This window comes from Rhinatrema bivittatum, chromosome 2 (genome assembly GCF_901001135.1).
Source record: "Rhinatrema bivittatum chromosome 2, aRhiBiv1.1, whole genome shotgun sequence".
Lineage (NCBI taxonomy): Eukaryota > Metazoa > Chordata > Amphibia > Gymnophiona > Rhinatrematidae > Rhinatrema > Rhinatrema bivittatum.
Window position 1 is genome coordinate 423,162,846 of NC_042616.1, and position 26,987 is coordinate 423,189,832.

The 26,987-nt window shown below is 42.4% G+C and overlaps 1 protein-coding gene across 1 annotated transcript in view; it reads left to right on the top strand.

Moving 5' to 3' along the window:
- Positions 1-26,987, top strand: part of TNRC6B (trinucleotide repeat containing adaptor 6B) — an 877,462-nt gene that overhangs the window by 389,907 nt on the left and 460,568 nt on the right. The gene's annotated exons all lie outside the window — the stretch shown is intronic.

Consider the following 26,987-nt stretch of genomic DNA (forward strand, 5'->3'; position numbering starts at 1 on the left):
TGGAGAAGAGATGACTGAGGGGGGATATGATAGAAGTCTACAAAATCATGAAAGGACTTGAACAAGTTAATGTAAATCAGTTATTTACTCTCTCAGGTAATAGAAGGACCAGGGGGCACTCCATTAAGTTAGCAAGTAGGTCATTTAAAACAAATCGAAGAAAATTATTTTTCACTCAGCGCATAGTTGAACTCTGGAATTCATTGCCAGGGGATGTGGTTTCAGCAGTTAGTGTTACTGGGTTTAAAAAAGGTTTGGATATGTTCCTAGAGATTAAATTAATAAACTGCTATTATGGTAATTAATAAGCAATAATAGTTTGCGATCTATCTTAAATGTTTAGGTACTTGCCAGGTACATGTAACTTGGATTGGCCACTATTGGAAACAGAATACTGGACTTGATGAACCCTTGGTCTGACCCAGTTTGGCTATGTTCTTATGTAACAAGATTACTGGATTCGAAAAGCATCAGCTGTCACATCAGTCGGTAGTGTGAATACACACTCAGGAAGGCCAAATGCTCTCGGACCCATGCCTCGGCGCCTCCAGGCAAGGATCATAGAAAGATAGTCGCGCGTGGGAGGAAAGTATTCTAAGGAGTCATGCTCATTGCCGCATTGCCTCTTGCTTAGCCCTATATGAGACAATTCTCATACAACCTCTGGAAACAGTTGAAAGAGGCTGTCAAGCGACTGCCTCAACAGCAGCACAACCCCTTTTTATCGCTGGTGTGTCAGGGCCTGGAGTGTGGAAAACACAAGGCTTGTTTAATCTACAAGTTTTTTGAGATTGCATTGAGAGTCTCTGCAGTGGGAATTGGTGCTCACAGGATAGCATGGCTGTGGGCCTCGAATCTCCAACCAGAGGTACAGGAAAGACTTGCTGACTTGCCGTGCACAGGAGAGAATCTCTTTGGAGATAAGGTGAGGAATGTGGTAGCCCAGTTAAGGGATCACCATGAGACCCCGCCAGCACTTCAGACCCGCCCTCCTCAGCCAGGTCAGAGGAAGTCTTTCTACCGTCAGAGGAAATACTATTCTCTGACCCTTCGCTCCCATTCAAAGAGGGTGAGCTCCTGTGGCCATCCTAGGCAATAGAGAGCTCCCAAGCCCCAGCTGGCTCCCCAGCAAAAACCTGGGATGGAGTTTTGACTGGATCATAGGGAGCATGAGTCAGCCATCTGTCCCCGATATGCTGGACCCTCAGGTCTGGAGTAGGCTATGGTTCTTTGCAGATCGGTGGTCCAGTATAACCTCGGACCAGTGGGTTCTGTCCATCATTCGTCCCGTCCCCCCCCCCCCCCCCCCCCCCCCCCCCCCCCCCCCGGGAGAACTGACCGCAAAGTGGCATAAAGTTAGCGAAGGGCCACTAACCTACACGCCCACGGTGCCATCGTCTACAGCATCGATATTGATGCCCACATTGACATCGCTGTTACCGCCGATTACACAAGACTTAACCGTCCTCATCAAGCAAATGGTGATAGAAGCCTTGCAGGCACAAGTTCCGGCGATCACGCCTATGCCGGTGAGCACCCCGATGCCGGTGCCGTCTCAGACGCCTAGGTCGTTGGTACCATTACCATCCGTATCGATGCCTCTCGCGATGTCAGAAGTTCCATCGATACCAAAATCTTCGATACCATTGATACCCTCGATGGCTACTCCCATATCGATGTTTTCCTTTCTATCGACATCGACCGTTTCATCGATTCTACAACAGATATCCGTTTATACTACGGCACCCACCATACCTCCGGCTAAGAAAGCATCGGTATCGAGACAAAAGACATCGACTAAACCAAAACCTTCGATGCCTAAACATCCATCTGCAGAAGCAGCGCTGCATGGTATCCTTACCAGGCGATACCAAGATTTGCTAGCCTCCTTGCCATCTAACCCTATAGAAGAGGATGTAGAGGACATTCCACCTGATGACCCTTTGCCAGGACCCTCTGGTGTACCTCCTCCTCATAGGGCTACACCTACTCCTCATCAACCTACAGACTACGATACTTAGTCTGACACTGACTCAGATGTCTCATCAGAGGCATTTGTCTGATCCGTCACCACTTCATGCCAGGAAACAATCACCTCCAGAAGATTTTTCTTTTCCAACTTTTGTACAAGAGATGGCAGATTCCATCCCTTTCAAACTACAAGCAGAACAGGATGCCAGGTAACAAACTTTGGAGGTACTCCAATTTGTCGACTCCCCCCCCCCCCCCCCCCCCCCCCCCCCCCCCAACACACTGTTGCAATCCTATCCATGATGTCCTATTGCAACTACAACAACGTCTCTGGGAGCATCCCTGCATGGTTCCTGCGGTGAATAAAAGGGTGGATACTACTTAACCTGGTGTTGATTGTACCAGATATCAAAAAACATAACTTCCCCACCACTCAGTGGTTGTGGAATTGGCGCAAAAGAAGTCCAGAAGAACAAGGGCCCACTCATCTACACCTCCAGGTAAAGACAACAGATTCCTGGATCAACTGGGCCGTAAGGTCTTTCAAGGGGCAATGCTGAACTCCAGAATTTCATCATACCACCTATACATGACCCAGTACCAGAGGAACCTCTGGAAACAAATAGAGGAGTTTGTGCCATCCCTGCCTACACAATACCAGGAAGCTGCACAAACTATTAACAACAAGGGTTTAGACGCCGGTAAGCATGAGGTCCGAGCCACCTACGATGGCTATGAGACGGCTTCAAGAGTTGCTGCATCTGGCATCAGTGCCAAAAGGTGGGCCTGGCTCAAAGCCTCAGATCTAAGACCAGAGATGCAGGATAAACTAGTCTATCTTCCTTGCCTGGGGGATAACTTAATTGGATCCAAGGTACAGGACGCAGTTTCACAATTACGAGAACACATGGAAACTTTGCGACAGCTATCCTCCCTCCCACATGACTCTTCTACACATACTGGCCGTAGGCCCCCACAACGAGATATCAGGCGGCCTTTCTACAGACAACGTAGATATTATCCGCCTGCATCCAGACCGAGGCCTTCCAGGCCCCAGCAAAGGCCGCAACAGAGGCAACAGAGAACATCTAGGCCCCAACCAGTTCCGCAAACCGGACCTGCTAGTGGATTTTGAAATAACATCCAGAGAATGAAGCCTTTACTCGAATCCTCAACCAGAATTGCCAGTGGGAGGCAGACTGTCCAAGTTTTACAACAATTGGACATCAATAACATCAGACCATTGGGTCCTGTCAATAATAGACCAAGGATATCACCTCAATTTCATATCAGTTCCCCAAGATTTTCCAGAGTCACTCTCATCTCAGCGAAAATCACACACTCCAACTACAACTAGAATTATCTACCCTTCTGAGAGCCAGGGCTGTAGAGCCGGTACCCAGGTCTCAGAAAGGAAGAGGATTCTATTCACGTTATTTCCTCATTCCAAAGAAAACCGGAGGCCTACGTCCCATCCTAGACCTCAGAAATCTCAAATTTCTGAAAAAAGAAAAGCTCAGGATGGTTTCTCTAGGCACTATGCTTCCACTTCTTCAAACAGGAGACTGGCTTTGTTCTCTGGATCTTCAAGACGCTTATGCTCACATACCAATATTCCCTCCTTATCGCAAGTATCTGCGTTTCATGGTAGGTCATCAACATTTCCAGTACAGAGTACTGCCATTCGGACTTGCCTCTGCTCCCAGAGTATTCACCAAATGTCTGGCAGTAATAGCAGCACATTTACGCAAACAAAGTGTCCATGTCTTCCCATATCTAGACGACTGGCTCATCAGAAGTCACTCTCAAGAGGGAGCTCTCACCTCTCTCAATCTAACAATTTCCCTACTTCACTCCATGGGTTTTCTCATCAGTTATCAAAAATCCCACCTTATTCCATCTCACCTTCTTCAATTCATAGGTGCAGACTTGAACACTACCCTATCAAGAGCCTTCCTACCCGAGTATCGAGCAGAAACATTATCCCTGTTGGCAAACTCGATTCGCTTAAGGAAACAAACAGCTCATCAGTTTCTAACCTTACTAGGCCACATGGCCTCCACAGTTCATGTCACTCCTATGGCAAGGCTCACCATGAGAGTAACTCAATGGACATTACTATCACAGTGGATACAGGCCATTCAACCACTGCATTCTCCAATTCAAGTAACCCACCAGCTACGCTCCTCTCTACTTTGGTGGGAAAACAGGGATAATTTGTGCAAGGGCCTACCCTTCCAACAACCAGTCCCACAGATAACATTAACTACAGATGCATCCACCTTGGGTTGGGGAGCTCACATAGACACTCTCCAAACTCAAGGGGCTTGGACAAAACTCGAAGCAACATTTCAAATCAATTTCCTGGAGCTTCGAGCTATACGTTATGTGCTGCATGCGTTCAAGGACTGCCTTTCATACAAGACTGTTCTCATCCAAACGGACAACACAGTAGCCATGTGGTACATCAACAAACAGGGAGGTACGGGCTCGTATCTCCTTTGTCAAGAAGCTGCACAGATTTGGGGCTGGGCTCTGAACTACTCAATGTTCCTCCGGGCCACTTATCTGGCAGGCATTCACAATGTAGTGGCAGATCGACTCAGTCGTCAATTCCAACCACACGAATGGTCCCTGGATCCCTCAGTAGCGACCAGGATATTCCAACGTTGGGGACAACAGACAATAGACCTCCTTGCGTCACATCTGAATCACAAAGTGGAAAAATTATGTTCTCTACACAAACAGAAGGACCAGCCAGCCAAGGACGCATTTGCTCGCCCTTGGAACTCAGGCCTATTATACGCATATCCTCCAATACCGCTCATAACCAAAACTCTAGTGAAGCTACAGCAGGACAAGGGGTCCATGATACTCATTGCCCATATTGGCCTCAACAAGTATGGTTCTCCACACTCCTAGACCTCTCAGTCAGGGATCCCATTCGTCTGGGAATGGCTCCCACTCTCATAACTCAGGATCAGGGTCAGTTGCGCCATCCCAACCTTCAATCCCTATCCCTGGCAGCATGGATGTTGAAAGCGTGATTTTACAACCACTCAATCTTTCCACCAATATATCTCAAGCGCTTATAGTTTCACGTAAACCTTCCACACAAAATAATTATTCTTTGAAATGGAAGAGATTTACTTTGTGGTGCAGACAAAAGAATATTGATCCTTTCATTTGCCCCACTATTTCTCCTCTAGACTACTTATACCATCTTTCAGAATCTGGTCTCCAGACTTCATCTGTAAGAGTACATTTAAGTGCAATCTCAGCTTACCATAACAAAATGGGGGATGCACCTATCTCCACTCAACCTCTTGTCAGCAGGTTTATGAGAGGTTTAACTCAACTTAAACCACCAATTAGGCCTCCAGTCACAGAATGGGACCTAAATTTGGTTTTAACAAGGCTAATGCATTCGCCTTTCGAACCCATAGATTCCTGTGATCTTAAATTTCTCACATGGAAGACTATCTTCCTTATAGCCATTACATCAGCTAGAAGGGTTAGTGAGTTACAAGCACTTGTCATGTACGCACCCTATACGAAGTTCCTACATGACAGAGTGGTTCTCCGTACACATCCAAAATTCCTATCAAACCATACTGTTTGGTCACTGGTGCTGAGGTGGTCCCCCACCTGGACATTTGAGACACTATCCCCATTTGCGAGCACTAAGTCAAGAATAACTCCCTCCCTTGTTGGTTCCATAACCATTTGTTTGAACAGAGCCCCTTGCAGGGCATCCAGTATCTTTCTACTTCGGTTAGATTCTGCAGAAGGATCCTCCAGTCTGTCCAGCAGATTAAAATCTCCAACAATCCAACACTTCCCCTTCTAACCTTTTGGATGTCTTCTACCAGCTCTATCTAGTTATTCTGTTTGAGTTGGAGGCCTGTAAACTACTCCAGTAAAAATGGATGCTCCATTCTCTGTTTTTTTGTTTTAAGGACTACCCATAATGCTGCTTCTCTGCTCCCTATTCCGGGCAGTTTCATTGCTTGGATATTGTTGTTCAAGCTGAGAACCCTCATAAATGAGACAAGGGTATAACACTTGTGCGTTAACACTATATTCACGTATTCAAGTAACAACATATTTGTTACCAAAGTGCTGTAAAATACCCGCTCAAATGCTTATAATCATTGGGTTCTTCACTTGTAAATACATGTCACAGTTTTGAAATATTTATGAAACTATATTAAGCAAAAGACACTTAGCGTTTATTTGTTGCAGCAACACTGATTCAAATGCTCTGCCTTGCCCGACACCGTGTGTTTTGAGAATATATTTTTCTAAAAATAAAATAGAAAATATTAAAATATCGAATACCCAACTTCTTAAAAAAAAAAAATTAACCAAAAATAAATGTCTTTGCAAACAAGAACATTTTCTCCCATTACATCATAATGGCAAGGCGTTTCTAAACGGATCCACCATTTTAAAGGACTACGTTTTTAAACGCACCCACGACTTATCATGCAACCAATAAGTTGTATCCTCCAATAGGAGACCTGAACTAAGCTCTTGAAACTAGCGTCATCCATTCTATGGTGTCGTTCATGCTGGAAGAAAATTCTGAAGACAGCTTGAAAATCCAACGTTGTTCTTTTATAGGTTAATAAAGATCGATGATCTCAACCTCTGTTAGATATTTGAACAATGTCTAAAATCGATCATTTCAATTGTTTGAAATTGTGTTGTGCCAATAGACAATGCTTAACAATGGGGGCTTCTGTATTTTTTGTATGTAACAGACTCCGATGTTCTCTTAATTGTATTTTAATCGGTCAGGAGGGACGACCGACATAGAGTTGAGGACAAGTACATTGTATTACATATACAACTTTGGAGTTATAAGAAATCATTCTATTCCAATTGTATTTAACACCAGATAGTTATCGGGTGCTGCCAACTAGTTCCTTCCAAAGTAACCGAGCACATATCACAATTGCCACAAGCTTCATGGCCGAAATCTCTTGATGGCTGGCCCATGGTGGACAGTGCGGCATAAACAACATGATTTTTAATGTTTGATCCTCTCTATGACGAGATCATTAGCTGTTCTAGAAAAATTTGATGCAGTTGTAAAACATGCCAATGCCTATGAATACTTTGGATGATAGCAGAGGATCGATTTGTATGCTGCAACACGAAGGTATCTTGAAGCAGATCACAAAGGTCATGCCGGCTGATAGGTAACGGAACCTGGAAAATAGCCAGGCAGGAATCCCTTAATGGACTTTTAAATCAGTGTAATTTAAAATTTGACACCCCAACATACTGGAAGTCAGTGGAGTGATCAGAGTAGAAGTAATATGTGCACGCATTGAAAGACTAGTGATCAGTCTAGCGGCAGAATTTTGTATAACTGCAACACCTTTAGAGATGATTTTGGTAAACCCACATAAAGTGAGTTACAATTATTAAATGAAGTGAGTATAAGCGATTTGTTACAACCTGAAAATCGAAAATATTTAGAAATGCTTTAATTGTTCAAAGAAGCTGCAGTTTAAAAAAATATTGCATCTGAGGGTGAAAGGAGAGAGAGGAGTCACTGACAATACTCACATCATGAGTATGTTATTTAATTGGTATTCGGGTTCCCTCATGACCAAAATTCTGGGACATCAGGAGTGACTGTGTGAGATAATCTGATGATCTGTTTTACTGAGCTTAAAGTACTTAAGGCCCTGGGTTATTTGTAAGCCAGGATCCAAATCTGGCTAAGCAGTTACCTCGATTGGTAAACACCTTATCAGTGGGAGATGAAACAGGAAGAAGAAATTGAACGTTGGCATAAATCATAAAGGTTGGAGGAAGTGACGTCATACCGCGCGAATGGCAGCTTGATCTTTCGGCTCCGTGTAGCCGCGGGAGACAAACGCAAGTAAAATTGGCGAAACTGCACCCCAAAGAATTTTAAAGCAAGTGCGGTTGGGGGGAAGCGTATGGCTGCGCGGCGACGAATAATAGATTTATCAGTATTCGCATATAGTGAGCATGCTGAGGCGCCGAGGTTACCGACTCCAGGGGAAGAAGATAAAATGGCGTTGGTGCAGGCTTCAGAGCTGGCGAATACAACTGCGCGGCAGGATGAACCTAGCCCAACCAAGCAGGAGCTCCAAACATGGCTCCAGGACATTAAGAAAGAAATCATTCAAACATTAAAATTGGAAATAAAAGAAAATATGGGGGCTCTCCGTATAGAGGTGGAAGAGATAGGGGAGAGAGTGCACGTGGTGGAACAAAGCGTGGATGAGCAGGCGGCAGCCATCACACAGCAGACGAAAGAAATTCAATCTATTCAGCAAGCTACGGAGGACCTGATGAACAAAATAGAGGATCTAGAAAAACCGGCAAAGGAGATGCAATATCCGAATCGGAGGCATACCGGAGGCAGAGGAAACCACAGACTGTGGCCTTAGTGCAGGGCCTGTGTAAGTCAGTTTTAAATACAGAGGCGGCGAAACCTTTTGGGCAGCCAGTTACCATCGATAGAGCCCATAGGGCATTGGGTAAACCCCTTTATAATAAGCCGTGGGATATAGTGGCATGTTTCCACAATTTCCCCATCAAGGACTTAATAATGAATAAGGCGTGTACATTTGGGCGCATTGAGTGGAGGGGGTCGGAGATTCAAATATTTAATGACTTATCCGCAGTCACACTGCAAAAGCGGCGGGCGATGAAAAATATTACTGATACCCTGAGAGCAGAAAATGTGAAATATAGGTGGCTCTATCCTTTTGGACTCATGTTTAACATCAGTGGGACTTCTTGCGTGGCGCAAAATCCAGAGGGAGCGGAGAAATTTCTGCGCCAACATGGCATTGAAGTAAAAACGCAGACCGCGGGGACTCAGTCCATAAGAATGGGACCCACCCCCAGATGGCAACGTATGGGAAAAGGAGGGAAGCGGTTACGAAGACAGGATAACAAGGATGGACCTGGACCTAGTGAGGGTTGAGCTATAACCGACATATGTATTGGATTACAGTTCTTCATTACCGGGGGTATTACTGTTCTTCCTTTTGCCCCGAATATCTTGGCTGGGGATCCGCGAAAAAGCTGCAGGCATCTGCAAATGCAGTAGTTAGTGGACATGTGTTGATAAAAAGAGTACTATGATATATGTACTAGTTGTCAGTTCATTGTTTGAAATGTTGGGGGGCAGTTTGTTATAAAATCTCATAAAGTATATAAGAGTATTATGGGATGAGTAATAGCACCAATATCAGGAATCAAATAGTACCACCAGTATATTTTAAACACCTCGCAAATGTGCAAAACCAAATATATGTAGGCCCCTTACTTTAAGGGTCTGTATTGTGCAACAGACGTAATAGCACTACACGGGATGGCGCCATTCTTCCATTGTTTCTTTTGGTGAGGATAGGTACCTCACAGTTGAATGATGGGGAAGGGGGGAGGAGGGGGGGGGGGGTCAGGGGGTGGGCAAAGGGGGTACGGGGATGGTGTATGAAGGTATATTTGTATTGCGGATAGGGAAGGAGGGAGTTCAGATTCTACGTAGAGGCTTCAGCATTGGCGGTCAATCACACGGGGATTATGGCTAATTTGAATATAGTATCTTTAAATGTTAAAGGACTTAATCATCCCAGGGAACACCAATTGTTATTTAAAGATGCGAAGGCGAATAAAGCACAGATTTATTTTGTGCAAGAGACACATTTGCTGCGAAGGGATGAGAGGTTGAGAGACAAGGCGTACCTGCATGTATAATTGGCCTCCAATTGTGAGGAAAAGACATGTGGAGTGGGAATTTTGCTGGGTAGAGATTTGCGGGTAGAGATAATAGACTGTAGGAAAGATCGGAAGGGTAGATATTTAGCTTTAGTAGTTAAAATCGATAATGTTTTGATGACATTACTTAATGTGTATGCGCCTAATCAGAACCAAGGGACATTTTTTACCCAATTGGAGCAATCGTTAAGTGACTTTATACAAGGGCCTTTACTAATAGAAGGGGATTTTAACACTATCCTGAACCCTAAACTGGACCATAGTACCGGGAGGGGAGGGGGATCTAAAGGCCATAGAGATAGGTTAAAAATTTTTATGGAACATTGGGGTCTGCTGGATCTCTGGCGAAAGCAACACCCCAAAGATAGAGACTACACTTTCATTTCCAGAGTTCATGGGTCTTATTCCCGCATTGATATGTGGTTAGGAAGTAAACAATGGTACGTGGGATGTCTAGAATCCAAGATAGGACAAATAATATGGTCAGACCACGCTCCCATTCAGGGATCCTTTAGTTTGGTACCGGATGAAGTGGGGGTTAAATACTGGCGCTTAAAACAATAACTTTCTGGCGGATGCGCAAACATGGGAGTCCCTAAGGACAGATATTGTAGATTATTTTGATTGTAATGACAATGGGGAAGTACCCTCACTTACGCTTTGGGACTGCTTCAAGGCAGTTATTCGGGGGAGGTTGATAGCCAAAGAGGCGGCGCGTTTAAAAGAGGCGCGGAAGACTAAGCTTGAGTTGACTAACGCCATTGGTAAACTAGAAATGAAACACAAGAGAGGTGGGGCCTGGCGTACCCTTCGGGAATTGGATCAGAAACGTAAGGAGCTACGCCTACTGTTGGATGGGGAAATCTTAGATAAGCTCGATAAGTCAGGGAACCTATTTTTTGGAGGATAATAAACTGGGTAAATTGCTGGTGCAGCAATTGAAGCAGCAAATTGCGAAAAGCACTATTCTAGAAATTAAAGATCCAGTTGGAACTTATATTATGGATAACGCGGGCATTCGAAACAGGTTTGCCCAATATTATCAGGATCTATATACGGCTGAGAATAATATACAGGTAGAACAAATTGATGATTACTTGAAAGGGATCACCATGCCCACTTTAAATGCAGATCAATCCAGAATTTTGGATAAGCCTATTACCAGAGGGGAAATTTCAGATGCAATATCTGGCTTGAAACCTCATAAGGCCCCGGGCCTTGATGGTTTTACAGGGTTATTTTATAAAAAGTTTAAGGACCTTCTTATTCCATATCTGCAAGGGGTATGATCTTCTCGAGACATCCACTTTACCTGCTTCTATGAGCTTAGTGGGTATTATGGTGTTGCCTAAATCGGGAAAGGATAAGTCGCTATGTGGATCATATAGACCGATCTCCCTGCTTAATTTAGTTTTAAAAATACTGGCTAAGGTGTTGGTGCGCAGACTAAATGTGGTATTGCCTTTGCTTATACATCCAGACCAATCTGGATTTATTCAGGGGAGACAAGCAGGGGACAATATTCGAAAAGTGGTGAACTTGATGTGGACTGCAAGGAGGAATAAAACCCCCTCGGTATTAATGGCAGTAGATGCAGAAAAGGCTTTTGACAGGGTCCATTGGGGGTTCTTGTTTGGGGTCCTGAGAAAGATCGGTTTGGGTAATAATTTTATACAGTGGATTAGGACCATGTATTCCACACCCAAAGCTTGCATAAAAGTCAATGGTTCCTACTCCACCCAGTTTGATTTGGGGAGAGGTACCAGACAGGGGTGCCCCCTATCCCCACTTCTATTTGCGCTGTTTGTGGAACCTTTTGCTGCATTAATACGACAAAATGGGGATATTCAGGGGATTGCAAGTGGGGGAGAACAATAAAAAATAACATTATTTGCGGATGATATTTTGTTCTCGATTGCATTTCCTCAACGCACTTTGCCAGTATTGGTCCGAGAGTTAGATAAGTTTAGCTCTCTATCTGGTTTTAAGATCAATATGACTAAAACGGAGATCCTGAACGTTACGTTGCTGGATACACAGATCCCTGAACTCCAAGAAAAATTCCCCTTTAAATGGGCTAAGCAGGGATTAAAATATCTGGGAATTACTATGAGCGCGAACTGAAGAAAGTTATTTACACTTAACTATACCCCATTGATGGCTCAAATGGTTAGAGACCTCGATATTTGGTATCCTTATAGGCTATCATGGGTGGGGAGAATAGCGGTGATAAAAATGAATGTGCTACCGAGGTGGCTGTATCTTTTTCAAACGTTGCTGATAGAGTTGCCCACTAATTTCTTGAAAACCCTACAGGCCAAGGTTTTTCATTTTATATGGCGCAGGAGGCCACCGTGAATTGCGAGGCAGGTGCTGCATAGAGCTCGTGAGGAAGGGGGGCTTGCTGTACCCAATTTTCTTAAGTATTATCAAGCAGCCCAATTACGGGTAATCCCAGAATGGTCCGCAGGGAGAACACTTAAACCATGGGCCAGGTTAGAGCAAAACATGGGAAGTGGAGAATCCATGTATTGTAGAGTTTGGGGGCTCCCATTGAAAGTGAAGGACAAGGAAATGGATAACCCCTTTACACAGGTTACACTGAAGATATGGCAGAAGTGCCGGATGATATTGTCGGGGAAGGAGTTGATTACACCACTCTTACCCATTGGTCTCTATAAACAAAGGTGTTGGGTAAATCAAGGGGGTACTGGTTATTTTATGTGGAATAAATGGGGGATTTGGAGTTATGGACAATTGATACAGGACTCTAACATTCTTGCATTTGAGGAATTGCAACGTCGACATGGTCTTCCAGATGTGGAGTATTATCATTATTTGCAATTGCGACACTGTCTCCAGGATCCATATATCAAAGAGAATGTGAGTAGGCAGTGATCGGCCTTTGAAAGTCTGTGTAAATATCTGGAGGACTTGAAAGGCACTATTTCAAACTTATATGTTTGGCTGTCAAAGCCGGGCCAGACCCTGTATCTGTTCCAGCGGGAATGGGAACGGGACTTAAAGATACAATGGACTGCGACAAGATGGAGACAATGCTTTCTCCAATTATCCCAAAGATCTATTTCTGCTAGCATAATGGAAACTAATTATAAAGTGCTGTCTCGATGGTACCTTACTCCTGCTAAACTGCATTCCATTTATCCTACTCAGGAGTATAGATGATGGAGGAAGTGTAAACAAGTGGGAACATATCTACATATTTGGTGGAACTGTGGCAGGATCGTACTGTATTGGCAGTGGATACAGCAGCTGATATTACAAATGTTACATATTATAGTGGCTTTTGAACCGGAGGTTTTTTTATTGTCAGACTACCCAGGGACGTGGCCCATGAAAGCGAGGACATTGATACATCATGTGCTTAGTGCTGCCCGGCAGGAGTTGGCGGCTCACTGGCGACAGGATGAACCACCGGCAGCGCTATCTGTCATACATAGACTATGGCTCATGCATTCGTGGTATTATCTGAGGGCTCAACTGCAAGATACGGTGGCAAGACATGTTTTAATTTGGGAACCCTTTCTAAATTGGTATAAAGATTATTGAGCTGATGATGGAAAATAGAATACGGGTTGATGGGAGTACAGACCCACTGGGATCCGTAGGCATAAGAGAGAGAGATAGGACTGTTGTGTTTGAACTAGCATGGACAAGGGATGCATGGCAGACATTCTTAGATTTTCCTGAGAAAGAAGTGTCTCTAGCCTCGATAGAATGAGCTCTCATACACCAGGAAGGGGGGGAAGAAAAAATGGAAAGGCAAGTCAGTGTTGTAAAAGGTTTATTGAAGGTTACATATGTATGTTTCTTTGGTTTATATTGCCATGACATTTGTACTGTTGCCAATAAAAATTAAATGAAAAAAAATAAAAATAAATCATAAAGGTTAAACCCATCTTCAAAAGTAGCTTACATAATGGCAGCATGTAGATATTGAATAAGATGGGAGAAAGGACAGAACCCTGTGGGATGCCTTTTATTAAAGGCATAGATTGAGAATGACAGTCACCAATAGTATGTGTAGTTTGAAAGGAAAGAGAAGAACCAGGCAAGAACAGAGGAAATGCTGCCATAATAAAATGGAATGATTAAAGGTATCAAAGGCTGCTGTAAGATCAAGGAGCGCAAGTATGTATTGGCTACTGGATAAAAGCCCTCTCTTACCCTGTCCAGATAGGATAGTAGCAAAAGTTCAGTACTGTGCTGTGGGCAAAAGCCAAATTGAGCAACATGGAGAAGTTGGTAGGTATCTAGGAATTCCTGTAGCTGTTGAACTATGTTCTCAATTATTTTACTTAATAAAGGAGGGGAAGAGATGGGACAATAGTTACCCGTGTCATGCACATTGTCTTTTTTGAAATTGGAAGAATAGAGGCAGCCTTAAAAGTGGAAGGTAAATTACCTTGAAGCAGGGAAGCATGAACAATAGTGAGGAACTTCAGTTAGTCGGAGTGTACAACCTTTATTAGTGCAGTGGAGCTGGAGTTGAAAGGATACAAAATCTTTCATGGATGAAAGAATAAAACTAATCTCCCTAGAAGATGGTAATTCAGTTACCCAGAGATGGTCTCTCTAAGGCTGGAAGTCAAAAAGTAATCAAGTTAAATGTGGGGAAAAATCATCCACATGGATATTAAAATCCATGGGGTTTTTTTTTGTTTTCATTTCTCTTTGTAGTCACAACCTGCTTGTTAGCAATTAGTACAGGCAGTTTAGAATCATTAAGACAAGGCCCTTCAATTCAACTTACCCAATAATCAATGTCTTAATAATGTTTCTAATATTTCAAATATTTTATTCAAAAATGTTTATTATTTTATATTGCACATATTCTATAAATCTATTAAAACTATCCCCTCCACACACATTATCATCCATACCTCACATACCTATCATAAAAATACAACCCTTCCCTATAAACCATATATTTTGACATTACATATTCATATACCTTTCTCCCAAATTATTAAATATCCCTTCAAACACTTTCCACGTTTAAGACATTTTAGTTCTATTTCAATATAGATGGGTCCATTTATTGTATAAGTTCCAACTGAAACTGGCCCCTCTCACCAGAGTAGAAGCTTTTTCTCATTTCTCAAATGTTCCCGTTTATCCGGCTGTGAAAAAACAAACCTTGTTGGCAGATCAACTCCTTCCGTGCTGTAAACAGACGAGCCCTGTTAACAAACAAGTCCTCGTTTCTCAAATGTTCCCGTTTATCCGGCTGTGAACAGACGAGCCCTGTTAACAAACAAGTCCTCGTTTCTCAAATGTTCCCGTTTATCCGGCTGTGAACAGACAAAGCTTATTGGCAGATCAATTCCTTTCTCAATTCTCCCACTGTCCGTGCTGTAAACAAATGAGCCCGGTTAACAAACAAGCCCGACGCCATGGCGTTTCAGCGGCTCCTCCACTGCCTGCATCAGGGGAAACTATATCCATTAAATTGTATGCTCAAGATAACTATGTATCCACTTCTTCAAAATGCTTTTAATACTCCGCTATCGGTCGGTTTTACCAGCCTCAATCTCATTCACATCAAGGTTGAGCCTTTACATATTTCTTCACTGCAACTTGGTTCCTATAGTATCTAAAATCAAATAATATACATATAACTTTCTACATCAAACCCACCCCCCCTGCCCATAAACTTATGCCCCTCTTACACTTACCCAACTACGTTCAAATCCCTGCTCCAAACCAACTGCTGTTGCAGCAGCTGTGAGTATTGCCGCCCTACCTCAGATTTAAATCCCCAAAACCCCCCACCCCTTCCCTCCCCCCATGTTATGACCTCACGGACGCTGGATCGATTTTTTTCTTATTTCTCTTCCTCTTTAATACTACTTTAAGGCATAGTCCTCAGAAACATCCCTTTGTATTGATATCTATAATAATACATGCCACTCCACCTCTTTATTCAACCCTCTCAGTATCACTGTATCCCATTGAAAAATGTATTTGTTCTTTGAATAAAAGAATTTTATTGATATCCCCTCCTCTCTTATTCAATACCACTTGTTCCACCACAGAGAACTTTAAATTCTCAATCTTATGTTGTACCTCCCACCAATGTTCGACCAAAGGTGCTTCAGCACGATTGCATCGTAAACAACTCAAATGTTCCTCTATCCGTACTTTTAATTTTCTCGTTGTTTTACCTATGTATTTCAACCTACATGGGCACCAAATTACATAGATAACCTGTTCAGAGTCACACGTTGTACATGATCGTCACTTAAACATTTTTTTCTGACACCATAATTTCATTGTCCTGGAAAGACTGTGGGCAAACATTACGGTGAGCACATGCACTATGTCCACTCAAGATGTTCTCCCTCACTACTGTATTTCTCATTCCAGCATATACCAAATTATCCCACAAATTCAATGCCCTAGAGAAAAGGCAAATAAATGTTTATCTTCAAAAACAGAATGTAATCCCAAAATATACCAATGGTGTATAATACTCTTACGTTCTTTCCAAGTATCTGGCATAAAGGGTAGCACACACACACACCAACTTAGATGTTTTCTCCTTTTGTTTAGGTCTCAATAACAATTCTCTGTTTGCCCATCTTCCCCTTTTCATGGCCCTCTTCAATACCCTATTGGGATACCCCTGATCTTTAAACCTTTGATACATGTCACTGGCTTTTAATGTATATTCTAAATTTGAAGAACATAATTTCCTCAAACGTAAAATTTGCCCTGTTGGAATGTTTTCCCTCAACTTTAAGCGGTGACAACTATGAAAATGAAGAACCGTATTTCTGTGTCTCTTTTCTAAAAATGGAAAAAGAAAACCTATTTTCCTCTAGCCTGATCTCAATGTCTAAGAAATGGATCCCTTTATCATCAATTTCTGCAGTGAACTGTAGATGTTCATTCTGTACATTGAGCCATTCTATAAACGTCTCTAATTCCTTTCGTGATCCCTCCCAGATAACCAGAACATCATCTATAAAACGTTTCCACATTCTAATATGGGCTTTAAAAGGTATAGTAGACATAACATGCTTTTCAAATTCCCCCATATAAAGATTGGCAATGTCAGGTGCCATTGATGCCCCCATGGCAACTCCCTTTATTTGTTTGAAGAATCAGTTGGAACTTATACAATAAATGGACCCAGCTATATTGAAATAGAACTAAATGTCTTAAACATGGAAATTGTTTGAAGGAATATTTAATAATTTGGGAGAAAGGTATATGAATATGTAATGTCAAAATATATGGTTTATAGGGAAGGGTTGTATTTTTATGATAAGTATGTGAGGTATGGATGATAATGTGTGTAGATGGGATAGATTTTATAGGTTTATATAATGTGCAATATAAAAAAATGTTTGAATAAAATATTTGAAATATTAGAAACATCATTAAGACATTGATTATTGGGTGAGTTGAATTGAAGGGCTTTGTCTTAGTTTCATTTCCTGGTTGTCAAGAGACAGGGCATAGTCGGTATTTATAAGTGAGTTTAGAATCATTCACATCTAAGTGCTCTTTCTGTGTTCATCTGAGTTACTTTAGCCTTAAATATAATCTTTCTACTGGGATATTCTAATTTTCTTTTTACAAGTATCTCTGAAAGATACATCCCTCCGAACCATGCACTTGTGAGGGATTATCAGATTTCCCCCATGGTCTAGTTTAAAAGCTGCTCTATCTCCTTTTTAAACTTTAGCACAGGAGCCTGGTTCACTCTGCTTGAGGTGGAGCTCATCCTGTCTGAGTAGGCTCCCCTTCCCCAGAATGTAACCCCCTTACAAGCAAATCTAAAACTCTCTTCTCTGCACCATCTCATCCACATATTGAGACACTGGGGTTCAGCCATTCTCTGGGTTCCTGCATGTTGAATGGGAAGCATTTCTGAGAATGCAAATCAGTTTCTGGATTTGTTTCCTATCTAAGAACTTAAACTTAGCCTTCACAACCTCTCACACCTTCCTATGTCATTGGTACCCACATGTATCTTGAAATTTGAATCCTCCCAAGCACATTCTAAAATCTTACCTAGGTGAAAGGGGAGTAAGGAGGTGAGCCAGGTGGTAGAGAATGGATTGGTTGAAGTGGGAAGGGATAACTTTTTAAATTAAGTTTTTTAGATCTTCTAATTTGTTTTGAACATTGTCTAGAGTCTTATGAATTTTCTTGTGCTAAAAAGGGGTCATGCTTGTTAAGTTTAGGAAGCCCTGGCCTAGCTAGTTTGGTTTTCAACCTATCCACAATGAATATACATGATAGCTTTATATGTGGTACCTCCGTTGTTTGCAGATCTCATGCACATTCATTGTGGATACCCTGAAAATTAGACTGATTCGGGGAATACTCGAGGACCACTGCTTAGAGTGCAGTTGAAGACCAGGAACTGTCTTCTGTCGCTGCAGCAGTCATCTTTAATTTTTCTACTTGTGGCTTCTTAGCTCTTGGTCTTTTCCTGGTTCCTGGTGCTTTTTACATCAGAAGGCTTCCAGGCAGCTGTGGTAGTGGTGGCCATCTTGGTTTTTTAATCCCCCATACTGCAGATTCTCCTGTCATAGGTCTCTTATTGGTTCCCAGGAAATATATTTTCAGGGACATCCTTGATCAGATCTAAGGACAGAAGAGCTGTGATTACATCTTCAAATCTTTCCCTGGTCCTCTGCACTCCTAATTTTCTCTGTCTGATCTAGAGAGTAAACTCCACAAAGCAAGCATGGCGTATTATGCTTCTGTACAGCATTATGTACACCTTGTAGTGTTGTATAAGCGTTTAGTAGTAGTAGATGCATCAGGTTATGTGGGTGCAGTTTTCTTCTTTCCCACTCAGAATTGAGCCGCTGTGCTACTAGGAAGGCATAGGATTCTCTAAATGTTACACATGACCTCATGACCCAGCAGGTGTCTCAGGTGCCAGGAGGGCAGACACAAGCTCAGAAGCTTCAAAGACCAGCTTTATAGGCAGTGTTACTGTTCAGTCTCTATGGCTAACAAAGAGACTTCCCAAGATATCTAGTTTACCGTCATAAAGGTCAAGGGTGATATGGGTTATGGCTTTAGACTCTGCTGCTGTTGACTGACTCAACTTGACTTAATTGAGAGCTGTGTTGTCTTGAACCTTCCAGGAATCTGAGGAACTGAAAGTAGGGAAGGTTTAATGAGTCCTTCCTTCACAGGAATATTGTGGCCTTGTTATCCTGTGAGGATTCTGGTTCCGAAACTGAGGAAGAAAATTAAAATTCCAGAAAACTCAAGCTGTTAAATGAGGTGGAGTTGGATCTGTTCATCATACTGGTGGTGCTACTACTAAAGCTGGAGATTATACATTCATAAAAGGATCAGGGGCTAAACTCAATTATGAAATTTTCAGGGAGGGATAGAAAGACTTCTCCCATTTACCCCAGTTACACCCATGCACTTTTTCTTTATTTCCAACCTCTAGCCTTTAAGATCCACAGTGTTTATTCCATGCCCCTTTGAATTCCCTGACTGTTTTCGTCTTCACCACCTCCTCTGGAAGGGCATTCTAGTCATTCACCACCCTCTCTGTGAAGAAAGGGTCCTTCCTGGAGTTTAATTTCATGACCTTCCAATGGAAAAGGTTTGACGATTGTGCATCATTAAACCTTTCAAATATCTGAAGGTCTGTATCATTATCACCCCTGCACCTCCTTTCTTCCAGGGTGTACATATTTAGATCCTTTAGCCTCTCTTCATAAGCCTTCCAATGCTGACCCCTCACCATTTTGGTTGCTCTTCTTTGGACCTCTATCCTGACTTTATCCTTTCTGAGATACGGGCATCAGTATTGAATGCAGTACTCCGGGTGAGGCCTCACCAAGGATCTGTACAAGGCAATATCGCCTTTTTTGTAAATTTGAGTCTTAATGTTATAACAGGTCTTTCCCCACATACAGTTTATATGGACACAAACATTAAAGGAATTACAATCTTCTCTGATCACAATGACAAGGTCTTCAGCCCAGTTGCCTGGGGTGAGAATAGGCCATAAGAATCATTTCTTCTGAGGAAAAAACTGCTTCCCAGGCATCCTCTGCTGTGAAATCTCTGAGATGAAGAAGGTGGTTTGAACTTGAAGCTGCTGTTCTGCTTTTTGGACATCGTAAGATCAAGGCAAAATTAAATGAGGCCATATTACTTTTGTTAGGAGACTGAAGAAATAATCTGACTAGGCACACAGCCATGCTGAAGAAAAACATGGGTTAATCCCGCAAGCATAAGAAATAGAGACAAAAACTAAATAGGGAAAGAGGTGGCAGAAAGAATAAAAATTAAAAAGCGCATGTAACTTGCAGGGCTATAGGAAGCAGCCTCTGCTGAGACCGCTCCCTATGGACTCAGCAGAGAAAAACAAACTAAGTAAAGCCATAGGGCCAAAACAACATGGAACTACTGCACATGGCAGTGAAAGGCTGTTGCCTTTCCAGAAAATTTCGAAGATACTGTTCATTTGGCACACAGCAGTCACGTGATCCACTTATGTGATTTGGTGAACCTGCTAGTCTTCAGGGAAATTTCACATCTTTAGTACTATAAAAGAGAAAAGAGAAGACCTCAAGTGCAAGAGTACAGTTGCTTACCTGTAAGGGGTATATTCCATAGACAGCAAGATAATCAGCAGCACATATAGGTGATATTATCTAACAAGGCCAATGTGGAGCACTTGCTATATAGCTGAGGAAAAGCCTAGAAGGATTGTCATGGGCATGCTTGGGATTTCTATCCCCTCAGTCCTAAATAGCAGCTCAACTAACCAACTCCAAGGGGAGGAGGGAAGGAATATGTGGATGATTATTCTGCTGTCCACAGAGAACACAATACATATAAGTCCATGCTGCAGATCTCCTCAATAGAGGCTGATCTTGGATAGGCCACTAACACGGCTATTGCCCTAATGTTATAGACGTGCCCGTCTAGAGGCAAGGCAATTTGGGCATAAACAGATGCAACCTGCCACCAATTAAAGTATGCGTGGTAATAGAAGTCTCAAATCTGTTGGAATCAAAGGAAACAAAGTTGGGTGCACCTTCTATAGGCTTTGGTCCACTGTGGTGGAATTCAGAGAAAAAGTATACGGTACTGATTAATCTTTAGGTAGGAACTTAGGATGAATGTGGAGCACCACCCTGTTATAATGAAACAATGTAAATTGCGAGGTTACTAGGGTCAGCAGCTCACAGACACTGAAAGCTGAATAGACCACACACACAACAATAAAAGAAAGTTACCACCCTGGTCAGATATTTGAGCCCAGAAGAGTTCAGAGGTTAAAAAGCAGCTTTCATCAACTGTCTGATTATTATTATATTGCAGTACTTGGTATATTAGATGGCTTGATGTAAGGCTTCAACTGAAGAAATTTTAGCACAAATCAAACTAAAGTCTATATAGAGATAGGGTTTCCTTCTATGTGCTGGTAGTATGCACCAATTAATGTAACTCCTTACAGAGTTTGAAGACAAAGATGCAGGGTGAACTTAAATAATTTTTGTGTAAAGCAAAAGAATGGATCTAATGCCTTGCCCTCATACCAGATGGTAAACCTGCTCTATTTGAACCAATTAGATCTTCTACTGGATACCTTCCCTAGAAGTCATAAGGACCCAAGATGCATCAAAGAAACCAAAATACAAATTATTTTGCTCAGTACCCAAGCTGTGAGGCGTTCCCTAGTTCTGCATGATCAAAGTTGAGAAACTGACCAACTTGACTGGTTTCCTGATGGATAACACCTACACAAGGAGGAGCTATAAGATCACAGATCAGAGTTTTACTGAGGTCTTCACAACCATGTGTATCAGATGATATGTATACAGAAGATCTATCACTCGATGAAGAGAGAAGGCAATATTGCCCTCTGATCCTCTCCCGGAACAAACTTAGAGCTTTGTTCAGAGAGATGGTGAAGAGGTTCATCTTTGGTGACCAAACTCAATATATTGTCTGTAGCATCCTGATCCAGGGACTACTTGTGAAGGTTTGCCATCTCTTTTTCTACCAGTTAAGTAGCTCTTATGGGCATCCCATGCAGTTTTATCCCATCCCAGTTTCATACTCTGACAGCTTCCCAACACAGAAGGAATGATCCTCTTCCTCCCTACTTATTCAGTTAAAACATAACTACTCAATTGTCCATATTAAGAGAAATTGTTGGCTATCTGATCTCTGAAAACCTTTAGAATATTCAGAGATCTTAATTTTCAGGTTTTTTCTGGAAATTTAGCAGTGTGTTTACAAGAACCAAAACAACCAGACAAGGAATATACTTAGCCCAGATATAACAATATTACAAAATGTCTAAATATCGATAAGCAAGTTTTTTTCAAAGAGCTTTTATTTGTCTCAGCCAGGAATGTAGGACTGCTGATTGCTATTGCAACAAAATAAAAAACATCTAGAAAAATCTAATTTTCCCATTGATCTCTCCCATTTTGGTTCTTGTAAACACACTGCTGTCTCACACACACCCAGGTTTCTAACTCCCATGCTCACTCTCTTCACATGCACAGGCTTCTCATTCCCATAATCACTTTCTCTCTGTTACACACACATACATACACACACACACCAGTCTCTCTCTCATTTCCATGCTCGCTCTCCACTGCACAGGCTTCTCATTCTCTGAATCACATTCTTTCTCTCATATTCACACACACCAGTCTCTTTCTCTCACACACCCCATCACCTTACCAACCAGTCTCTCGCTCTCATGCATGCACACACACAGGCTTCCCACTCCCATGCTCTTTCTCTCACATAATCAGGCTTCTCACTCCCATGCTTTTTTTCACACACACACACCCCCTCTCCCCCAACAGCAGGCTTATTACGTCCATGCTTTCTCACATACCCAGATTTCTCACTTCAATGCTTTTTCTCTCTCACACACACACACACATCAGTCACCTCCCTGACTAATGTCTCACACTCTCACATACACATCAGTCATCTCCTTGAGCAGTCACTTTCATTGTCTCTCACATACACACACACATCAGCTCTCTGACCAGTTTCTCTCACTCACACACATGCTCTCAATCACACGCAGGCTGGCTGCTTCTTTCTCACTCACTTCCTCTTCCCCGCCCCTCCCCGAGCACAAATGTTAGCTGCAGCAGCCTCCTTCTCCAGCCCCCGCAAGCCAAGAAAGTAGAATCCCATCGGCCGCGGGAGGCTCATGCTGCTCTCTCCTTTCTCGATTACCGGCTGCTTCGATTGCCCGGGGGCGATGATGCTGCTGTCTCGCTGCTACTTTATCACGTGGCACGGGCCGGCTCTTTCTCCTTCCCGCGCACTGCGTATCACTTCCTGTTCCGGGTCACGGGGGGGGGGGGGGGGGCGGGAAGAAGAAAAGGCCCAGCCACAAGTGCCACAGCTTCTTTTAGCGCCGCTGCCATTCCCGCTGGGCTTGAACGTGCTGATAGCCCAGCGGCAACGGCAGCAGGGAAGAAAGAGCAGCGGGAGAGACCGGGAACATGCGACACAGCAGCCGATGCTTGGCGACACACTAGGGTGTCGCGACACACCGGTTGAGAACCGCTGCTGTAGAGCATAGGTTGAGGTTTTCATATTCCATTGGTTCATGATAAACTTACAGATGGATCCTCCAGATCATGAAGAGAGTTTACAGATTTATATCTATTAGGAATTTCTCCAAATTGCCTGCCCTAAAGAACATTAAAATTTTCTCAACAGCAAGAATTGCTCAGGGTACAAATCTTTCTTACCAGCCAGACTGCTTGAAACTTCACCACTGCAGCAGAGAGGATAAAGATTTTACTTCAGGCTTTTCTGGTCCCCAAGAAGACAAGAGGATTCTGACCCATCCTAGACCTTAAGGTCTTTAAAAAAAAAAAATAAATCCTGAAGAGAGTTAAAGTTCAAGGTGGTTACTTTGGACTCCATAATTGTCTTTTATAATCAAGAGATTAGCTATGTTCTCTGGATGTAAAGGAAGCATATTTTGAGTTCTTATATTTCACCATCTTCTAATAAGTTATCTAGTGTGGATTGCAAAGTGGCATTCATAAAATAAATCTCACATTACAAATATATACATTAAATCAGATAAATTGAAAACTTAAGTTATTAATATGCCTGCCTAAAAAAATACTTCCCCCCCACCCCAAAAACTCAGTGCTATTGAGCATGTCTCCTGTAATCTGTAATTCTGGAATTAGAAGAGAATTTTGTCTGGGTGATCTTAATAAACATGATATGATATTGGTAGAGTTACAAGAAAGGAGTTACTATAAAGAGCTCTGAAAAAATGGTGAGAAGCTTAGTATTCTTTGCTGCTTTGGGAGCCATGGTAACTCTTTAAGCCTGGATGTAGAATTATGATACACTCTTGAACCAGTTATCAGTTCTTGCAGCACTGTTCTACACCAGTTGCAGAATATACAGGAGCATTTTTGGTAGCCCCACAGTTAGTATGTTACAGTAATCTAGTTTAGATAAAACCAGGGTTTATATAATTATCCTAAGTGTCCCTGGACACATTGTACTTTAGCCTCCTTAGCACTCTGAGCTTAAAGAAGGCTGATCTAGCCACCATTCTTATGAGCTTTGAAGGACAACTTTGGATTCAGTTGGATTCCTAAATTTCAGTCCTCTATTAATAAAAGTAATTTAAGGCCATCAATATCTAAATATGATGTATCTTTTGGGAGCAGAGAACATGATACCCAGAGTAATACTGACCTATAGTTTACATAGGCTATGATGGCAAGACCGTAGATTTTTTTCTTGTTCCACACACAAACTTCTTGATTACCTTATGCAGCTGTAAGTCTGACCTATAAACCAACTTTTAGGTTTCATCTTAGTGCATTTAGCTCTTATTGCAAATTTATATCTAAAAGGAAACCCCATTTTCTGTACTGATTCATGCCTGATCTGTTTCAGTTAAAGCCTCTTATCAAGCTTCCTGCATTGTCATGAGGCATTAACGTAGTTCTTACCTAGCTGATGAAAGCCACCTGCGAACCTCTATATTCTTGTGAACTCAAGTACCTGACCTGTAAAGTTGCATTGTCTGTGGTGGTCACTTCAACCTGCAGTCTGTGAACTTCAGCCTCTAGTGACTTAATAGGCTTTAAACTAGGTTTCATTGTAATAAGGTGGTGCTTTGCACATATCTTAGGTTTCTGTTTAAGATGCTCTTTGATTTCCACCTTAATCAGTCAGTCCTCTACAACAGGCCCTTCATTTTGTTGATTGCAAGAGCTGTTGCCTTATACCTGGAGTGAATTTGAACCATTAGAAAGCCACCCTGGAAATGCAGTGACAAAACACCATTTCTAATTGGATAACAGATTGCATCTCCTTGCATGCCTAGACAGGTCTGACTTTAGAGTGGCTTGTCAAGGCCTTTAATGTAAGGGCTGTGGCAGCTTTGATTTCTCAACTAAAATCTAGCTTCACTAAGATTTGCAAGGGTACAACTTGAAATTCAGACTACATATTCACATCATGTTGTTACCTGAACATGGCATTTCGGCAGAATAATAGATTTGGATTGTCTGTTCTCCATGGCTCCTTTGAAGAGTAGAACCTAACTCTGTTCCACCTAGGATCCAGTTTTATAATTATGGATTATCAACCCTGTTATATAGAATTAGAAAAAGTGGTGGTCTCAAAACAAAACAAGTTCCATCTGCTTGGGTTTTTTTTGTTCTATCTTTTGTTATAAATATGTCCTCATGGAATCCCACTTAAGTAACTAGGTGAACCTGCTTGTCTTCTGAGAGAGCAAAGTGCTTACTTGCTACAGGTGTTCAGTCACACACACGCACCCATCTCTCCTTCAGTCATGTGTCACCTAGTCCAACTAAATACCATATTTTTCACTTCATAAGATGCACTTTTTTCCCCCCCAAAAGTGGGGGGGAAAATGTCTGTGCATCTTATGGAGCAAATGTAGCATCACAGACCGTGATGTGTATTACCTGACCTGTCAGTGGTGGCGGCAGCTGTTAGAAGAGGGAGCAGTTGGCCTGCGCAAAACATTGGGAGATGATTAAATGTCCCACTTTACTGCTGAATCTCAGGGCATCTGGTCAGTTGCCACCCCTGCTGCCCATCACCCGGGACTTGGGAGAGTGCAGAGAGCCGCCTGACACTCTCAGCTACAACCGCTGACCTGCCGAATCTGCTGAGACTATTAACAGATACGAGGCTCAGTACCAATTGTCTTTGACACTGGATGGGGTCTGTCAGTAGAACCGCCTCCAATCTCCAGTCACTATGTATTAAGCTCTGCCAATCATCTGTCTCAGATGCTGCTATTGTCTCGTCTACCTCCACCTCCACGCTGTCTCCATTACACTGTTGTGTTGTCCTGCTGTGCAGACGGCACCAAACTGCCACCGATGTTAATTTTCAAAAGGAAAAACATGCCAAAAGAAGCGATCCCCCGAGGAGGAGTTGTGCATGTTCATGAGAGAGGATGGATGGACAAAAATGGAATGAAAGTATGGGTTGAAAAAATGTGGTCCAAACATCCTGGAGGGCTTCTGAAAAAACCTGCCCTATTATGCTTGACCAGTTAAGAGCACATATTAGCGAGACCACAAAAAAGAGCTTTAAAGAAGTGAAGACTCATCTAGCTGTAATTCCTGGGGGTCTTACCAGCCAGTTGCAATCTCTAGACGTTTCCATCAACAAACCGTTTAAAGTCTATGTGCGAGAAGAGTGGAACAAATGGATGGCTGCTGTTAATCATGATCTGACAACTACTGGACGAATGAAGAGACCCACTATCGCTCACGTTTGTGAATAGGTGTAAACATCATGGCAGTCAGTGAAGGATGAAACCGTTTTACGGTCATTCAAAAAACGTGGTATTAGCAATGCCTTAGATGGCATCATATATGAAGATAGCGAAGAAAGTGATTCCAGTGATTGTGAGCAACTGAGCTTCATAAATTCTGACATAAATTCTGGGGTTCCCAGTCAACTAGAAGAGTACTTGAACGTTAAAGTCTCTCCTCATTTGTTAATGACAGTGATGATGGTTCTTAATACTGCTGTTCACTTTACGTTGTTAAAATATTATTCTGTTATATTTTATTAAATATTTTAGCACACCATTTAATTCAGAATATTTTTTTTTTCTTATTTTCCTCCTCTAAACCCTAGATGCGTCTTATGGTCAGGTGCGTCTTATAGTACGAAAAATAAAGTAAGTAGAATGGGAGGAACAT